The 20,473-nt window shown below is 39.1% G+C and overlaps 2 non-coding genes across 2 annotated transcripts; both read right to left on the bottom strand.

Annotated features, from left to right (window-relative positions):
* Positions 1 to 526: 526 nt before the first annotated feature.
* On the bottom strand, positions 527 to 630 carry LOC112704522 (small nucleolar RNA R71). Its single transcript, XR_003155143.1, has one exon. It is a non-coding gene; the product is annotated as a small nucleolar RNA R71 (small nucleolar RNA).
* A 14,803-nt stretch (positions 631 to 15,433) lies between these two features.
* Positions 15,434 to 15,537, bottom strand: LOC112704699 (small nucleolar RNA R71). The gene has a single exon (XR_003155310.1). It is a non-coding gene; the product is annotated as a small nucleolar RNA R71 (small nucleolar RNA).
* Positions 15,538 to 20,473: the final 4,936 nt, after the last annotated feature.

Here is a 20,473-nt window from a genome sequence, read left to right as displayed (position 1 = left end):
TTCGTTTTCACTTATTCCAAAAGTTTTGAGCTAAAGTTGAGGCAAACTTTTGCTCAAACTTTTTGTTCTCTTTTCCTCCTAGCCATTCCTTCTTGCTTCAACCTTTCTCCAAGCTTTCTTCACCTATCATTAATCAACCAAACACATCAAAGCTATGCTCAAAATCATGAGATATTCATTCTTTCATAATATATGATAATAATGGCATAAAACCTCATGAAATTGTATTAATTCATCTATGGTTGATTAAATCAAAGGAAACATGAAAATCTACCCAATTGGCTTGCTTATGGCTCAAGAAAGTGCATAATTCAATTGAAAATAAAAGAAAAAGACTAGTGAAACTAGGCTAAGATGACTTGTCATCAGAGGGAACCCTGAGGTGTATAAACTCATGCTCTTCCTGTTTGTTCTGAGGGATGGAGCAAAGCTATGGCTAGATTTCCAATCTAAGGAGAGTTTGAATACTTGGGACAAGGTTGTTACTGAGTTTCTTACTAAATTTTTCCCACCAAAGAAGCTGACTAAGCTTAGGGTGGAAGTTCAGACCTTCAGACAGAAGGATGGTGAAACTCTTTATGAAGCTTGGGAGAGATACAAGCTACTGACTAGGAAATGCCCTCCTGACATGTTCTCCAAATGGACCCAACTAGATATCGTTTATGAAGGTTTGGGTGAAATGTCCAAGATGTGCTTAGATAATTCTGCAGGTGGTTCACTGCACAAGAAGAAGACACCAGAGGAGACTATTGAGCTTATTGAATTGGTTGCTAGCAACCAATATTTATACTCATCTAACAGGAATCCTGTGAACTCTGAGGCTCCTCAGAAAAAGGGTGTTATGGAAGTAGAAGCTCTTAATACTATTCTTGCCCAGAATAAGCTTATGTCTCAGAAAATAAATCTACTTACTCAACAGATGGGTGGCATACAAGTCTCAGCTATCAACACCCAAAATCCTCCTCAAGAGGTCTCTTATGACATGACAGGTAATTTTGTACAAAATGAGAATTATGATTATGCTCAATCTTTTTTTGAACAGGTAAATTACATGGGGAGTGGTCCTAGAAACCTCAATAATGATCCATACTCTAAAACATACAAAGACACCACAGGAATATATTCTAAGGTTCAAGCTATTGGTGTCCAGCTTTGTTTCTTTTTGTTTTCTTTTGTTCTACTGCCACTCTTTGGTTATTTTTGTTTCTCCCCTTTTTTTTCTTTCTTTTTGTTTTTCTTTCTAACCAGTGATTTTTATTTGATTGAGATTTATAGACAGTAGGCCACTTTATACTTAGAAGGAGATATCCTAGTTTTTTTTTATTCACTAAAAGTGAGCTATTATACAATCACACACACATACCACCACTTACTTTTATTATACTTCTATCTAACAGAGAACTATTTCACTTCACCTTCAAACATTTTTTTTATTGAATTAAAGATGCAGGGGACATAACATGCTTTTTGTTAAGTGAAAGTAAATACACAAGCACACACATAGACTAGCTTACTTATTTTAAGAGAAACAAACATAATGCAAAGACTATTAATTAAAATAACTACTTAAAGATGCAAAGACACTTCAAACAGATAAAATGCATGCTTTTTCTTTGTAGTGATGAACAAGGAGCAAGTCCACCTTTCATTTGTCATGCTTTTTCTTTCTTCTTTCATATACTTGGTTGCTGGTGTTCCCTGTGTCCATGTTTGTTGTCTGTTGACCCCGCCAGAACCCAGCTTTATTCATCGCCTCCTCTACTCTATCTTCAAGTCTCATAGCATTGCTTACTTCTACCTCACTTCTCTTTTTGAAGAATTCATCGAAAGTTGGGAATGCCGAATCCATGTTGTGCAGATGTTCTCCAATATAGTTCAGTTTGATTTGACTATTAATGTTGTAATCGGCTTGGACTTCATATCTTGCATCTTGGAGGGTTGTAAACTCATTGAGAGCCCTCATAGTTTCGGCTTGCATTTGTGCCAACTTTCCAAATGCTTCGTGAGATTGAAAAGCATGCTCTTCTTGCATCACAAGGAATTTTGACTCAAACTCACTTTGTTGGTTCATCATTTTCAGCTGCCATTCTTCTTGCCCTTGTTGATGTTTCATGTATTGTGAATGGTACTCCTCTTGCCTTTCTTGAATTCTCATGTACTGTTGTGATAATCTTCCAATTACTTCCTGCATTTGAGTCATATCCATATTGTTATGTGGGGGAATGTATTGCTGTTCCTCTTCCTCTTGTGGTTCTTCTTCCTCTTGTAACTCATCTTCCTCCATTGGTTCTTCTCTTTGCCTTCTTCCGTGTGGTCTTCGGCCTTGATGCACTTTGGGTGCCATCATCATTCTTTCAATGGTTATAGGCATGCCTTGGCTCAACCATGTTGGGTTCTCCTCATCCATTGGCACTTTAGCTTTTGCACACAACCTCCAAATGGTACTTGGGTAGTACAACCAAGACCCGGCCGAATTCTTCTCGGCAAGCTTTTGAATGTCTTTTGCAAGGATTTCATGAACTTTTACCTCTCCTCCTACAATGATGCAATGCAACATAACAGCTCTCTTCCTGTTAACTTCTGAAGTGTTTACTGTGCCCAGAATTGATCTTTTCAATAACTCATACCATCCCTTTGCTTCCGGGGTAAGGTTACCTCTCTTCAGATACTTGTATTTGTTCTTGTCATCTCCTTCCCACTCTGAGTTCTCCATATAAATATCTCTAGCAATCCCATCATAATCCGGATGTCCATTTACCCTTTGGTGGTATCCCGGTTCACTAAAACGGACTGACTTTAGTCCCAAAACTTTCTTAATTGCATCCGAGCTAAAGTCTACTTCCATTCCCCGCACATAGCTCTTGTACGTTGGGGCCTCACGCATGTCAAGCCTTGAGACATTGGCGTAGAACTCTCTTATGATATTGGCATTGATCCGGGTGATTGGTGATATGAGTTCCTCCCACCTCCTCTTTCGAATTTTATCCTTCATTTCTTGGCATCCATCATCCGGCAGCAAGAGTGGAACTTCAGGATATATCTTCTTCTCGTTCATCCATTCAATTTGCATCTGATGATACCAAGATTTGAATCTCCATCGGTCATACTCAGGGGTGCTCTCCTCCACCACGGGCTCTTTGCCTTTACTTCGTTTGGTTCTTGAGGAAGAGGCCATGATCACTTGATTGGTTGAGCCTCTTGAGGTTAGAGGGAGTGTGAGGAGTGTTGGAGATTTTGATGTGTGTTTGAAGCAAGAAGAAGTTCGAGGTTGAGCTTATTATGTTGAGAAGTGATGAAGGGAATGGAGTTTAAATGGTTGGAGTGCAAGGATTCGGTCATATGCATGGCTTGAAGGTGGTGTGTTATTTAAATGAACAATGAAGGGCTAGGATGCAATTAGATACTATGTGAATCAAAAGTGTGCATGTAAGGATGAATGGAGACAAAGCTTGCTTCGTCAATTGTCTTTGCCGTGATCATCTCAAGGAGTGGCAGATTCTCTTTTTAAGGCATGTGATGAGATTTTGTCCTCATGCTATGCTTTCCTTTATCTTGTCTCTTTCATAGAGTGTTCTTTGACCACCTAGTCATCACAACAAGACAACACACATTAGCTTTATCAAACCGTGGCAAGAGTGTTTCTTTCATTAACACTATATGAATCATCAATCCTTATATCCATTTGAACCGTGACTTTCCTTGGAGGACACCAAACTTAATGTTTGGTCATATAGTGAAAAAAATATGTGTTTCTTCCTCCAACTAGTGAAATCCCAATGTCACTCATAGTTAAATGTTTATAAGAATTGCTTTCATCATAATTTTCTTTTTCTCTTTTTTTTTTTCATGAAGGATCAATTGTCCCTAAATCGGTGCATCAAGGTTTGATGAACACCAAACTTGTTTCCTGTTAAGGGGTAAATGTGAGATGCTAGCAATTAATCACAATTGATGCCTTCATCACAGAATATGATTTTTTTCATTTGTAAAGTTTTAGAAAATAACAATCGTATGATCATTGATGCATGAATTTTTAAATTTTCATGAGGAGAAAAGAAATGAATTGAATCCTCTGAGAGTGTCCACCCTTGCAGACATCAAACTTAGTGTTTGGCCATATGCTTTATCAAGACACTTAAGCATATAGCACGAAATTATTTGTAACACTGGTTTAGTGTGCTTGAAGGCACACCAAACTCAGAATTCTCAGCATATGTTTCAAAACAGTGCATGCATTCAGTAGGTATGTTCATGAAAAGAAAAAAAAATTCATGCTCAAATGATCATAGCTTATTGGATTTAAAATGACATGAATCTTAACTCATGGGTTACCTCCCATGGAGCGCTCTTTTATTGTCACTAGTAGGGGTGTGCATGGTTCAGTTTTTCCCTAAACTGAACTGAAACTGCACTAAACCATTTTAAATGGTTTAGAAACTGAACCAAACTGCTTTGTCACATAAAAAACTGGTTTTAAACCAGTTTATAATACAGTGCACCAGTTTAAACCAGTTCATAAAAAAAAACTGGTTTATAGGCTAAACTAGTTTTCTCACCCTCTCTCTCCTCAAAAAAACCAGTTTAAACTGGTTTATAGGCTAAAACTAGTTTTCACACCCTCTCTCTCCCTCTCTCCCTTTCCTCTCTCTCTCCTTCTCTCTCTCTCCTTCCCCTCTCTCTCTCTCTCTCCCATTTTCTCTCCCTTCCCCTCTCTCTCTCCCCTACCCTCCCCCTCTATTTCTCTCTCTCTTCTCTCTCCCCCTCCCTTTCCCTCTCTCTCCCCCCTTTCTCACTCACTTTCTCTCTCCTCTCTCTCTCCCCTTCCCCTCTCTCCCTCTTCTTTCTCTCCTCTTCCCCTCTCTCTCCCCCTTTCCCACTCTCTCTCCCTTCTCCTCTCTCTCTCTCTCTCCCTTTCCTCTCTCTCTCTCTCTCCCCTTTTCTCTCCCTTCCCCTCTCTCTCTCTCCCTTACCCTCCCCCTCTATCTCTCTCTCTCTCCTCTCTCTCCCCCTCCCTTTCCCTCTCTCTCCCCCTTCTCCCACACTCTCTCTCCTCTCTCTCTCTCCCCCCTTCCCCTCTCTCCCTCCTCTTTCTCTCATCTTCCCCTCTCTCTCCCCCTCTTTCTCCCCTTCCTTTCTCTCTCTCTCCCCCCTTTCCCCCTCTCTCTCCCCCTTCTACTTTCTCTCTCCTCCTTCTCTCTTTCTCTCTCTCTCTCTCTCCTCTCTCTCTCTCTAAATCAAAAGTTAAAAGAATCATAAAATATTTACATACTAGTAAACTAAAGCATAGTCTTACTTTTTGTTCAATGACAACATTCAAAATATGATATAATATGACACTAACCTAAATGAAGTTAAAATAAACTAATTCAAATCTAACACAAATACACAATTTTGGCCCATTACAATATTCTAATCATCTTCAAGAGAATCAAGCGTGCCGACATTTCTTGAAGAATTTCTCCCTACATAGAAAAAAATATCTCATTAATTATAGAAAACTAACAATTAGTAACAAACAAGCAATAAGAAAAAAAAAGTATATTACCTTGTTCAGCTTTTTCAATCTCTTCAAAATTTTCAATTAGTCCAAAAGGGTCATCTATTACCCAATCTTGAGTGCATACAAGAGCTTCCACCATATATGGTGTCAAGGAGCTCCGATAAGGGTCAATAATCCTTCCTCCTGTACTAAACGCACTCTCAGAAGCAACTGTAGAAACCGGTATGGCTAAAACTTCTCGAGCCATACGTGCAAGAATAGGAAATCGGGTTGAATTTCCCTTCCACAACCCAAAATATCCAACTCTGCCGACTTGTTTCTAGGCTCACAATCTTCTTTCAGATATCTGTCAAGTTCAGATTTAGCATCTGAATCACGTCCAGTTGATTGCAAATAAATATTCAGGATATCATCTTCATCCTCTTCATTGATCATTGCATCTTGATTACTTTGAGATTCATCTTCTTTGCCTTGGTAGTGATTATAAAGGGAATTCAAGCAAGTAAACAATTTTGACTTGAGTTCTCCTCCCTTTTCAACACCAAATGACTCATCCAAAATCTAATTTACAAAATCCAACTTGTGACATGGATCAAGCACAATTGTAATTAACAACAACATGTTAATGACATTTGGAGTTCCCCAATACTTATCATATTTCTTTTGCATCTTGGACGCCATTAATCTTATGCTCAAATCAGTATTTTCACAATGCAACTTGATTTTTCTTCCGATGCTAAAGACTTCTTTCATATATTTATTACTAGTGACATACAAACTCCCAGAAATGCGCAATGTAGCATCATAAAATATTTTCAAGAATGGTAAAACTGACTCTGCATAAGTCCAATCATCATCTGTAGGCACACCATAAGATTTACTCATCTCATTAATATATTTATCATCTTGCAACTCAAGCAAATCAAACGCTGCTCGAAGCTTCAATGCTGCCTCCAACATTAAAGATGTCGAATTCCACCGAGTTTCAACATCCAAAGAGACAAGCCCTTTATAATTGATGCTCTCCCGCTCAATGCACGCTTTGAAGCTTTCACATCTCATAGGAGATGACTTGACATATTTGACTGCATTACGAATTCTTGTAATTGAATCATCAATCTCTTTCAAGCCATCTTTTACTATCAAATTTAGGATATGAGCACAACAACGCATATGAAGATAGTCCCCCTTTAAAACAAGACTATTCCATGCATTTAATCTCTTTTTCAAGTATAAAATTGCACCATCATTAGAAGTTGCATTATCAACCGTTACAGTAAAAACTTGATGCAATTTCCAAGCATCCAAACAACCTTCAATAGCTCTACCAAGTACCTCTCCTGAATGATCCTCAACCCGACAAAAATTCAATATCTTCTTTTGCAACTTCCAATCATTATCAATAAAGTGTGCCGTTAGAGACATATAAGTCAAATTTTGACTCGATGTCGTCCAAGTGTCAGTTGTAAGGCACACTTTTTGACAATGATGAGAGAGATAACTTTGTAACTTCATTTTCTCTGTTTCATAAAAAGAAAGTATATCACGGGCCAATGTAGTACGCGAAGGGATTTTAAACTTAGGTTGCATGCTATGCAAGAGCCTTCGAAACACATTTCTTTCTAAAACTCGGAAAGGTAGCTCTTCAGTCACAAACATCTCAGTAAGGATACTTCGAGTTACTGCTTGGTCAAACTTTGTAACACTCGGTGAGGATATAAGACCACTTGTTCCCCCTTCTATCCTTTGTCTCTTGCTCTGTTCGTTGTTCGATTCAAAACATCGCTTCCAATGTTGCCGCATAGCACTTGCTCCCCCCGCATATTTTATTTGACCGTTGCAGTTTTTACATCTTGCATACTTCTCTATCCCTTCGATTGGAATGAAATGTTCCCATATCTCTGATCGATTCTTACGCCCAAAAGATCCACTAGGTTGAGGAGGTAATGAGAGATGAGCAGGAGGAACAGCAGGATTTGAATACTCCTCTCTCTCAGACATTTTTAATATGAGCAATAAACCTAATTGTAAATTAAATAACTAATTAGACCAAGTTTAAAAAGCAGGGAGCAACAACACTTTAAAAAGGAAAATAAATAAATAAAATGACACAAACTATGAAGTAATAAATACATCATTACATGCTAACACTAACAGGGTTACTTAGACCAAGTTTGGAACTTACTTTTTCTTCAGCAATGCTCTCTTTAGAAATCTGAGAAACGCCTCAAAAAAGGAAGCCGCAGGAACCAGTTTGCAAGTCAACAATGCAAGGGTATTCTAGAGCTCTCTGAGCTTTCACCTCATCTAGTCTACAACAACATTAACAATAAGCAAACGTAAGAGTACTGGAAAGCAAACAGAAGAAATAGCGCAGTTAAGACTAACAGTGAACTGGAATGAAACTATATAGACCAGAATTATAAAACAAAGTTTATAAGATCTGACAGAAAGCTTTTCTACAAATTGCATACCAACACATTAATTGGCCAGAAAGAGAACTATTATGTCTATGTGTATAGCACAAAGCAGAATGCCACAAACACACTCAGGAGTTAGCAATAGGGACAAACAATCCTAAGAACTTCACTACTTATATATACTCATTCACACACAAATGTTTTGGCTTTAAAATTGTAAAGTGGTGGTGATGATGAAGCTTTAGCTACAAATGCATCAGAGCCTGCCAAGTGGACAAACCCAAAAGCAACTTGATGAGCATTTATTTATCATCATATCATATCATATCATGTAAAAATAAGGGCCATTAAATGGTTCTGCATTTAATTCAAACTTTTTGATAAAGACACATTGACATATACTATTATTTTTGTATTCAACTTTCAATAAATGTTCACTAAGGCGATTATTAACCACGTGAGCCCAAATTATTTTAATCCATATAAAAATATTTAAAGTCTTAAACAAATCTTTGAAAAACTAGTAAGTGAGCTGTATAAATAGACTATAATGACATTCCCTATTTCTCACAATCTTGCCTTATAATATCTTATATCCATTTTTTCATTTTATGGTGGTACAGATTTGCATAATTTATACTGTTTTCTTATTCTTCCTTCTTTAAACATCATCTCTACTACAATTGAGAGAAATAACTTGATTCATACACAAAGCAGGAAGATACCAAATACTATTTCTTCTTATAAAAGAATATTCCAAATACAGAGTATTTTTAATGTACTTTGTTTGAACTCAAGGAAAAGAGAAAAAAGAAATTAATCACACACACAAACAACAAACATAACAACTCAATTAATCTAAACAAAGTGGAAATCTTTTTTTCCTTTTGTTTTTACCCAATTTTTTAGTGCCTCAACAAAATAAAATTGTAAATTCAAACCCTACATACTATTATGAATGGCACATATTATAGTCCAATAGTATGTCACCAACGCTATATTTAACAGCATTTTAACTGAAGCAAAAAGCACATCAATAATGGAAAACTTTCTACTTCAAAAAAGGTAAAGCATGAAAAACCAGAGAAACAGAGAGGGAGGGAAGGAGAGATTGAGAAATCTTTTACACAACCAAGCTAGTTCAAACTGCATTCCCATCAACATCTGATCAAACGGGTTGACTAGAGATTTCTTCAACAATCCAAAACTTTCTCTAACATCCTTAATGTAAAAAACACCAAATACATTCAACTCACACTAACAAAAACACAATTCAGCACAGCAAATCACAAAAAGTACATAAACCATACCAACCAAATTTCAGGTTTTGGATCTAGCAGGCTAAAACAAGTAAACATCAACAATTCAAAGCTTCCGAATCAGAAAAGAGAAATGGGTAACTGTAAAAATGGCTTACTAATTGACTATGTAAAAAAGTATTGTCTCCCCTGCTTTCAATCATAGTAAAACATAAGAGAAAAGAGATTACCTACTGTGTTAGATGGCAGCAGCAGGGGTTGGTAGCGACGGTGATGATGGCGGTGGTGGGTTGGTAGCGGCGGCAGCAAGGGAGAGACGAGAGAGGAATGGTAGCGACGACAGCAACCAGCAAGGGAGAGAGGATACTGTGTCAGACGATGGTGAACGACAGTGAGCGACGGCGGTGAATAGTTCGACGACGGCGGCTCTGACGGTGGCAGCGGTCGGTTGATTGCGGCGGCAGAAGGGGAGAGACGAGAGAGGATGTTGAAACGCGATTAGGGTTTTTGCGTTTTCAGTTTTCACATTTTCAATTTTTGAGTTTGGAAGATTGAATTGAAGTTACTGATGTGAATAAACCAGTTTTGATTTGGTTTAAAACTAAAATGAACTATAAAAACTGGTTTTTCATAAACTGGTTTTTATAAAAAACTATGGTTTCAGTTCGGTTTTTTATTTAAAAAAACTGGTTTATTTAAAACAGTTTCAATTCAGTTTCAGTTCAGTTCAGTTAAACCAGTTTTTTTGCACACCCCTAGTCACTAGCTTGACATTGGGGCTTTCTTTTATGGTGGTTGGTGCTTGTAGTGCCTCAACTTGTCTCCCCTGACTGTGATCCTCCTCTTTGTTCTCTGGTGTTCAATTTCAGCGTGCTCTAATGAGAGTATGTTGCTGACAGTGTAATAGTCATCAGTCTGTTGGCTTGCTCCCAGCTGTTGATATATCAGTTGCACTTTGTCACCTTTGGAAAGCCCCTCTATTGGAATCTTCCTGTTCTTCCAACCCCTTTTTGTTTTGTTTCTGTGTTTCATCCTTTCTTTTGTTGATCTTTCTTCTCTGGCCATAGGCTTACCTTGGGAATCTCTCTTCTCAGTGGCTAATACTCCAATATTCTCTTGGACTTCTTCATCAGTCTGCACAATCTTTTGCCTTGGGATGTTGCTGTGAATCACCTTGTCACTCTCTTCCTTTAACTGTGATTCTTCCTTGTCAAGTTCCATATAGTCTCTCTTCTCATTACTAAACTATGCTTCTAGTAACACCTTTAGAGTGACACTCTTATCATGCATTCTGAGAGTTAATTCTCCTTCCTCCACGTCTATGATAGCCCTAGCAGTGGCCAAGAATGGCCTTCCCAGTATAATAGAGTCACCATCATCCTCATCTGAATCTAGAACCACAAAATCAGCAGGGTATATGAAATTGTCCACCTTGACCAAAAGGTTTTCAATCACACCCCTGGGGTATACCATTGACTTATCTACCAGTTCTAGAGACATCTGTACCGGTTTAACTTCCTCTATACGCAGTTTTCTCACCAAGGAAGACGGTATTAAGTTAATACTTGCTCTTAGATCACACATTGCTTTAGTGATGGTCAATTCCCCAATGGTGCAAGGCAACAAGAAGCTCCCTGGGTCCTCAAGCTTAGGAGGAAGCCCTTTTTGAATCAAGGCCCTGCATTCCTCAGTAAGCAGTATAGTTTCTTTCTCATCCCAACTTCTTTTCTTATTGATAAGCTCCTTCAAGAACTTGGCATACAGAGGCATTTGCTCAAGTGCTTCAGCCAAGGGAATATTGATCTCCAGCTTCTTGAAGATCTCAAAGAATTTGTGAAAATGTTGGTCCTTAGTTTCTTTGTTGAACCTCTGGGGATATGGCAGTGGAGGTGTGATGCTCTTTTCTACTTGCTGCTGTCCCTGAGTCACTTCTTTTAAACTGTGTGGTTGGTTGTCCTTCTCTTTGAGTTTCTCAGTGCTCTTGCTTGGCATCACTTCTTGATCCTTAGCTTCATCTGCCTTTGTTTGCTCCTCCTCTTCTGTTGGCCTCTTGCTGCTTCCTGCTTGCTTCTTTGTAGTGTCATTGTTGCTCATCAAGTTTTCCCCGCTTCTTAATTGTATTGCCTTGCATTCCTCCTTAGAATTTGGGATTAGCGGATCCTACATTAGCCCCAAGACGTTGGTCTCTAACTAGAAAAGTAAATGCTTGAGCTTGAGAAGCTTCTGGACCAGTGGGCCCGTAAAATTCACTCGAGTCAACCGCTAGAACTACTACTACCGGTTAAAAAAAAATTAGAGTTATTGTTCAAGTGAATTCAAATTGGAATTCGCAAAGTCGTAAGACCATGTATGGGGGCTGACGCCTGCCCAGTGCCGGAAGGTCAAGGAAGTTGGTGACCTGATGACAGGGGAGCCGGCGACCGAAGCCCCGGTGAACGGCGACTGTGGGTATTCTTAATTCTATCATCTCTTGAAGCTATTTGTTATAGATCGAAAAATGAACTGAAATGACCCCTCCCCACGAATTCTTTCGAATTGTGAGGCACATTAAAAAAATGGAATATATAAGCCCCCAAATAAAAATAAAGAAAACTAAGACATTATAGGGAGGGAGGGGTCAAACTTTTTTTTCTATTGGAAAAATCTTGTCACTGGGCAGTGAGCTTGAAGGTCTCTCAGTAGAAATTTGCTTGGAGATTTGCCCGATTTGCCTCTCTAGGCTCTTCATGGAAGCTTCATGGTTTTTGGTTGTCATTTCCTGGTGTTTCAACATTTTGTCTATCAAGGTCTCCAAGTTAGTGAGTCTTTGGGATTCAGGTGGTGCTTGTGGTGGGTTGTGAGATGTGAGTGGTGGATGGTAGGCATTTTGGTTGGTGGGTTGGTTATTGGATTGGTACTGGTTGAGGTTGGGGTGGTTGTTTTGAGGTTTTATGTAAGTGTTTTGGTTAGTTTGCTGCTGGTTGTAGTTTTGATTGTTTCTTGAATTATTTTGGTTTGAGTTCCTCTGCCATGTTTGTTGGTTTTGGTTGTGACTATCTCCCCATCTGAGGTTGGGGTGATTCTTCCATGAGGGGTTGTAAGTATCACCATAGACTTCATTTGGACTAGAATGCATGTACTGGACTTGTTCTTGCTGTTGCTCCTCTTGAATTTCTTCATTCTGCCCCCATGTGTTTGATGGTTGGCTAGTGTTAACTGCTGCAACTTGGAGGCTATCAATCCTCTTAGTCATTTGCTCAAATTGTTGTTGAATTTGCTGCTGCATTATTTTGTTTTTAGCCAAGATTGAATCCACTCCTTCTAGCTCCATTACTCCTCTCCTTTGTGATGGTTGGCAGTTTCTTTGATGAGCGAAGAAATATTGGTTGTTAGCCACCATATCAATGAGATTTTGAGCCTCCTCTGCAGTTTTCATGAGTTGCAAAGAACCTCCGGCTGAATGATCCAAAGCTTCCTGGGATTTCAATGTTAAGCCCTCATAGAAATTCTGCAGCTTATCCCACTCAGTGAACATTTCAGGAGGACATTTCCTGATTAGAGCCTTGTATCTCTCCCATGCCTCATGGATGGGTTCAGCCTCCATTTGTGTAAATATTTGTACCTCTGTCTTCAACCTTATGATCCTTTGAGGTGGGTAAAATTTGGCAAGGAACTTGGTTACCAAATCATCCCAATTGTTGATGCTGTCTCTTGGAAAAGATTCTAACCATTGAGTGGCCTTGTCCCTGAGAGAAAATGGGAATAGCAATAGCTTGTAGCTGTCAGGAGGCACACCATTAGTTTTGACAGTGTTACAAATCCTCAAGAAAGTGTTGGTTGGGGTCTTCAAGTGGTCCTCCACCAAAAGAGCAATTATTTTGAAACAAAGTGATGAGTTGTGGCTTTAGTTCAAAATTGTTTGCATTGACATTTGGAGCTAAGATGCTGCTTCCACAGTGTCTGGGATTTGCAAAAGTATAGGAGGCCAAAATTCTCCTCTGGGTTAGGTTGTTATTGTTGTTGTCTGCTCCACCTGGTGGATTGGTTGAATGTTCCTCCATATCTTGGAATTCTTCTTCGGATTCCTCTTCTCCAACAATATTTTTCCCCCTTTCAGCTCTTCTTAACCTCCTAAGAGTTCTTTCGTCTTGTTCATGAAAGGTGGGTGTGGTTCTCCTTGTACCTGACATACAAGAAGAACATAAGAAACGCACAAACCAGTGATACTTCAATCTACTGCTAGAATGAAGTTTTAGTTAGCTTAAGAAAAAATTCAAACAGTTAGTGGGTTAGTCAAAAATTAAAGAAAAAGTGCTTGATCTAGATCTCCACTTCACTTAATCATTGTCAATCTAATCAATCCCCGGCAACGGTGCCAAAAACTTGATGTGCGGAAAACGATCCGACACAAAACTCACCGGCAAGTGTACCGGGTCGCATCAAGTAATAATAACTCACGGGAGTGAGGTCGATCCCACAGGGATTGAAGGATTGAGCAATTTTAGTTTAGTGGTTGGTTTAGTCAAGCGAATCAAGATTTGGTTGAGAGATTTGTGATTAATAGAATTTAAATTGCATGGAAAGTAAAGGGAATGGGTAAATTGCATGAAATTAAAGAGAACTGAAATTTAAAGTGCTGAATCTTAAAGAACAAGAAATTAAATGGCAGAAACTTAGAATGCAAGAAATGTAAATTGTAGAATCTTAAATTGCAAGAAATGTAAATGGCTTGAATTATAAGGGAATTGGGAATTGGATTTGCAGAAATTAAACAAGGAAAAGTAAATTGCAACAAACAGAGAAGTAGAAGATAACTTGGATTGAATCGGATCTAAAAACAGAAATGTAAATGAGATTGAAAAGCATTAAACAGAGAATGTAAAATTGGAATTCAGATCTCAGGACCCAAGAGACTAGATAACCAAGTCTAGATCTCAATGCCTTCCTAGATCCACCAAGAAAAATTGCAAAGGAAATGAAGATTACAGAGAAAGTAGATGAAGAAGCAATTAACCGAAACGGAAATTCAATTGTGTAGTAAAATTAAACAAGATCCCAAGGTGAGATTGAAACAGAAGTTCTTCAATTCTCCACCCAAGATCCGAAGCAAGAAAAGTAAAGAGTATTCAAGCAAGAACAAGGAAGAAGAGAGATCAATTCTCCTCCCAAATTCCCCTGAATTAAAAACAACAATGCTAAAATGTAAAGTGAGCTCTCTACTAAGTGTACTACGAATTCTCCAAGGAAAAACTCCCCTAAAACTTAAATCCTAAGCTATTTATACACTTTCTTCAAATGGTCTTCAAGCCTTGAATTGGGCCTTTGCTCTTGATGGAATTGGGTTGATAGAGGCCTTGGTTGATTGCTCTTGGAGTTTGGAGAAGAACTGAAGTGAACCGGGTTGGGAATCATGAAAGCTTGAGTAAAAGTTTGAGTAAAAGTTTGAGGCAAACTTTTACTCAAACTTTTCACATCAGCCACCCTCTCTTTGCTGCTACCAACATTTGAACCAAAGTTTGGGGTCAAACTTTTGCTCAAACGTTGGTCCCCTCATGTACACTCATAGCGCCAACATTTGCCAAAAAGTTTGAGGCAAACGTTGGCGCAAACTTTTGCTCTCCAGGGTGTGTTGATTTATGAGGCCAACGTTTGCCAAAAAGTTTGAGGCAAACGTTGGCTCAAGCTTTTCTCCCAAAAGTTTGCACAAAAGTTTGAGGCAAACTTTTGCTCAAGCTTTTTGCTCCCTGGTTCATTTTCACTTATTCCAAAAGTTTTGAGCTAAAGTTTGAGGCAAACTTTTGCTCAAACTTTTTGTTCTCTCTTCCTCCTAGCCATTCCTTCTTGCTTCAACCTTTCTCCAAGCTTTCTTCACCTATCATTAATCAACCAAACACATCAAAGCTATGCTCAAAATCATGAGATATTTATTCTTTCATAATATATGATAATAATGGCATAAAACCTCATGAAATTGCATTAATTCATCTATGGTTGATTAAATCAAAGGAAACATGAAAATCTACCCAATTGGCTTGCTTATGGCTCAAGAAAGTGCATAATTCAATTGAAAATAAAAGAGAAAGACTAGTGAAACTAGGCTAAGATGACTTGTCATCAGAGGGAACCCTGAGGTGTATAAACTCATGCTCTTCCTGTTTGTTCTGAGGGATGGAGCAAAGCTATGGCTAGATTTCCAATCCAAGGATAGTTTGAATACTTGGGACAAGGTTGTTACTGAGTTTCTTACTAAATTTTTCCCACCAAAGAAGCTGACTAAGCTTAGGGTGGAAGTTCAGACCTTCAGACAGAAGGATGGTGAAACTCTTTATGAAGCTTGGGAGAGATACAAGCTACTGGCTAGGAAATGCCCTCCTGACATGTTCTCCAAATGGACCCAACTAGATATCGTTTATGAAGGTTTGGGTGAAATGTCCAAGATGTGCTTAGATAATTCTGCAGGTGGTTCACTGCACAAGAAGAAGACACCAGAGGAGACTATTGAGCTTATTGAATTGGTTGCTAGCAACTAATATTTATACTCATCTAACAGGAATCCTGTGAACTCTGAGGCTCCTCAGAAAAAGGGTGTTATGGAAGTAGAAGCTCTTAATACTATTCTTGCCCAGAATAAGCTTATGTCTCAGAAAATAAATCTACTTACTCAACAGATGGGTGGCATACAAGTCTCAGCTATCAACACCCAAAATCCTCCTCAAGAGATCTCTTATGACATGACAGGTAATTTTGTACAAAATGAGAATTATGATTATGCTCAATCTTTTTCTGAACAGGTAAATTACATGGAGAGTGGTCCTAGAAACCCCAATAATGATCCATACTCTAAGACATACAATCTTGGGTGGATGGACCAACCTCAGAGATCTCAGAATTTCAACAATAATTTTCAGGGCGATTTCCAACAGAACAATCATAATAATCGCCAATTTCAGTCTCATCAACAACAACCACGTCAGCAGGCAAATTCTCAATCCCAACAAGATTCTAATTGGGAGATGATGAGGAGTTTTATGCAGGAAATCAGAGCCTCTATTAGAAACTTGGAGGTGCAAATGGGCCAACTGAGCAAGTAAATACCTGAGAGGTCTGCAAATACAATTCAGAACTTGGAGATTCAGATGGGTCAATTAGCCACAAAAGTTAATGAAATTGATAAGAGGACCATTAAAAGTCTTCCTAGTAACACAATTCCAAATCCAAGAAAGGAATGCAAGGTTATCACCTTGATAAGTGGACAAGGGGCAAGTATGGAAGCACAAGTTAATGAGGAGCCATTTGAAAAAGAAGCCCCAGAGGAGAAGAAGGAAGAAGTAGAGCATGTCCCTCCAAAGCGTGCGGACAACCCATTCCTAGACTCTCTTGACATTTATCCTACATTGCCAAAGGCTCCTGAGTACAAGGCTAAAATGTCATATCCTCAGAGACTTCAAAAGGAGACCAAGGACAAGCAGTTTTCAAAGTTCTTGGAAGTCTTCAGAAAGTTGCGAATCAATATTCCTTTTACTGAGGTTTTGGAGCAAATGCCTCTCTATGTCAAATTCATGAAGGAGTTGTTGTCAAAGAAGAAGCCTTTAAAGGGAGATGAGATAGTGGTCCTGACTAAGGAATGCAGTGCCATAATTCAGAATAACTTGCTAAGGAAGATGCCAGATCCAGGGAGCTTTCAAATTCCATGCACCATTAGGAGCACAACCTTTGAGAAAGCGTTATGTGATCTGGGAACAAGCATCAATTTAATGCCCTTGTCTGTGATGAAAAAGTTGCAAATCCAAGAGGCACAACCCACAAAGATTGCATTACAGATGGCAGACAAATCTATAAAGTCTGCATATGGATTAGTGGAGAATATCTTGGTCGAAGTTGGTAAGTTCTTCCTCCCAGTAGATTTTGTGATTCTGGACACAGGGGAGGATAAGAATGCCTCTATAATTCTAGAAAAACCATTCCTAGCCACTGGAAGAGCTCTGATTGATGTGGAAGAAGGTGAACTAGTGCTTAGAGTGCATAATGAGCAACTAGTCTTTCATGTCTTCAAAGATATACATTCAGCAGATGAAGAAGAGAGGTGCATGCAGACTGAGCTTATTGATCCAAATCTTCAAGAAACCCCTGATGATACACAACAGAAATTGCAGCTCAAACCTCCTTTGGTGACAAACAACAAAATTCCTCCTAACACCAAACCTAAGTTTGGTGTCGGGAATGCATCATCCACCAAGGTGGAGGTTCCCAAAAAGAAGAAAGTACCCAGGGGATGAAGAAACAAAAAGATTCCCATTGAAGACTTCTTCCCAGGAATGAAGGTGGTGTTGATTAGCAATCCAGTGTTCACTTATACAGTAAACAAAATCCTCTCTCTGGATCATATTGAACTACTTTATGAGGACACAGGGAGAAGATTCACAGTGAGGGGAGAAGAGCTAAGCCCCTATGATCCTCCTTCTTAGAGGAGCTGATCGTCAAGCTAGTGACAGTAAAGAAGTGCTTGTCGGGAGGTAACCTGTTAATTTCGTATTCTTAGTTAATTTTCCGTTGCATTGATTTTACTATTTATTTGATTTTTATTGAGTTTTACTATTTTTCCTTTGTTTTACGTATGCTTGATCATGCAGAATTTTTAGAACAGGAATCGGACACTTAGAAAATTTTTTGAACACTCTGGAGAAGGTTGAGTCTGTCAGTTCCACGCTAAACTTGGGATTTTCCAAGTTCAGCGTGGCATGTGCGTGTAATTTGGAAGGGAGTCTCTACGTGGAGAACGACGTCAATTAGCGTTCCAGGAGCCAAGACCCACGCTGAACTTGGAAATTTTCAAGTTCAACGTGGAAAACGCGTACCAAGTGAGAGTTGCCACTGCTATACCCACGCTGAACTTGGTAAACAGCGTGGAGCAAGCGTATCACAGATAAAGCAAGTGACGCTGAACTTCAATTTTTTTAAGTTCAGCGTGGGATCTTATTGGTATGCGAAATTGTGATCAATACTTTTCACAACTCAAATAATCCCTAGTAATGGCCCCAAAAACTTGGTGCTCAATACCATGGCATAAACACAACTTCGCACAACTAACCAGCAAGTGTACTGGGTCGTCCAAGTAATAAACCTTACGCGAGTAAGGGTCAATCCCACAGAGATTGTTGGTATGAAGCAAGCTATGGTCACCTTGTAAATCTCAGTCAGGCAAACTCAAATGGGTATGGTGATAAACGCATAAAACATAAAGATAAAGATAGAGATACTTATGTAATTCATTGGTAGGAACTTCAGATAAGCGTATGAAGATGCCTTCCCTTCCGTCTCTCTGCTTTCCTACTGTCTTCATCCAATCCTTCTTACTCCTTTCCATGGCAAGCTCAAGCAAGGGTTTCACCGTTGTCAGTGGCTACCTCCCATCCTCTCAGTGGAAATGTTCAACACACCCTGTCACGGCACGGCTATCCATCTGTCGGTTCTCGATCAAGCCGAAATAGAATCCAGTGATTCTTTTGCGTCTGTCACTAACGCCCCGCCCTCAGGAGTTTGAAGCACGTCACAGTCATTCAATCATTGAATCCTACTCAGAATACCACAGACAAGGTTAGACCTTCCGGATTCTCTTGAATGCCGCCATCAGTTCTAGCCTATACCACGAAGACTCTGATCTCACGGAATGGCTGGCTCGTTTGTCAGGCGAGCACTCGGTTGTCAGGCAATCAACCATGCATCGTGTATCAGGAATCCAAGAGATATCCACCCAATCGAAGGTAGAACGGAGGTGGTTGTCAGTCACACGTTCATAGGTGAGAATGATGATGAGTGTCACGGATCATCACATTCATCAAGTTGAAGAACAAGTGGTATCTTAGAACAAGAACAAGCGGAATTGAATAGAAGAACAATAGTAATTGCATTAATACTCGAGGTACAGCAGAGCTCCACACCTTAATCTATGGTGTGTAGAAACTCCACCGTTGAAAATACATAAGAACAAGGTCTAGGCATGGCCGAATGGCCAGCCTCCCAATGATCTAAAGATCTAAAGATAAAGATTCCAAAGATCAGAAGATGAAAATACAATAGTAAAAGGTCCTACTTATAGAAAACTAGTAGCCTAAGGTTTACAGAGATGAGTAAATGACATAAAAATCCACTTCCGGGCCCACTTGGTGTGTGCTTGGGCTGAGCATTGAAGCATTTTCGTGTAGAGACTCCTCTTGGAGTTAAACGCCAGCTTTTATGCCAGTTTGGGCGTTTAACTCCCATTTTGGTGCCAGTTCCGGCGTTTAACGCTGGAATTCCTGAGGGTAACTTTGAACGCCGGTTTGGGCCATCAAATCTTGGGTAAAGTATGGACTATCATATATTGCTGGAAAGCCCAGGATGTCTACTTTCCAACGCCGTTGAGAGCGCGCCAATTGGGCTTCTGTAGCTCCAGAAAATCCACTTCGAGTGCAGGGAGGTCAGAATCCAACAGCATCTGCAGTCCTTTTTGGTCTCTGAATCAGATTTTTGTTCAGGTCCCTCAATTTCAGCCAGAAAATACCTGAAATCACAGAAAAACACACAAACACATAGTTAAGTCCAGAAAAGTGAATTTTAACTAAAAACTAATAAAAATATACTAAAAACTAACTAGATCATACCAAAAACATACTAAAAACAATGCCAAAAAGCGTACAAATTATCCGCTCATCACAACACCAAACTTAAATTGTTGCTTGTCCTCAAGCAACTGAAAATCAAATAAGATAAAAAGAATAGAATATGCAATGAATTCCAAAAACATCTATGAAGATCAGTATTAATTAGATGAGCGGGGCTTTTAGCTTTTTGCCTCTGAATAGTTTTGGCATCTCACTCTATCCTTTGAAATTCAGAATGATTGGCTTCTTTAGGAACTCAGAATCCAGATAGTGTTATTGATTCTCCTAGTTAAGTATGATGATTCTTGGACATAGCTACTTATTGAGTCTTGGCCGTGGCCCAAAGCACTCTGTCTTCCAGTATTACCACCGGATACATACATGCCACAGACACATAATTGGGTGAACCTTTTCAGATTGTGACTCAGCTTTGCTAGAGTCCCCAATTAGAGGTGTCCAGGGTTCTTAAGCACACTCTTTTTGCCTTGGATCACAACTTTATTTCTTTCTTTTCTCTATTTTTTCGTTTTCTTTCCTTTTTTTTTCGAAAATATATTTTTTTTTTCTTCATTGCCTTTTCTTGCTTCAAGAATCATTTTAATGATTTTTCAGATCCTCAGTAACATGTCTCCTTTTTCATCATTCTTTCAAGAGCCAACATTCATGAACCACAAA

This window comes from Arachis hypogaea, chromosome 7 (genome assembly GCF_003086295.3).
Source record: "Arachis hypogaea cultivar Tifrunner chromosome 7, arahy.Tifrunner.gnm2.J5K5, whole genome shotgun sequence".
NCBI lineage: Eukaryota > Viridiplantae > Streptophyta > Magnoliopsida > Fabales > Fabaceae > Arachis > Arachis hypogaea.
This window is presented reverse-complemented; position numbering and strand designations above follow the sequence as displayed.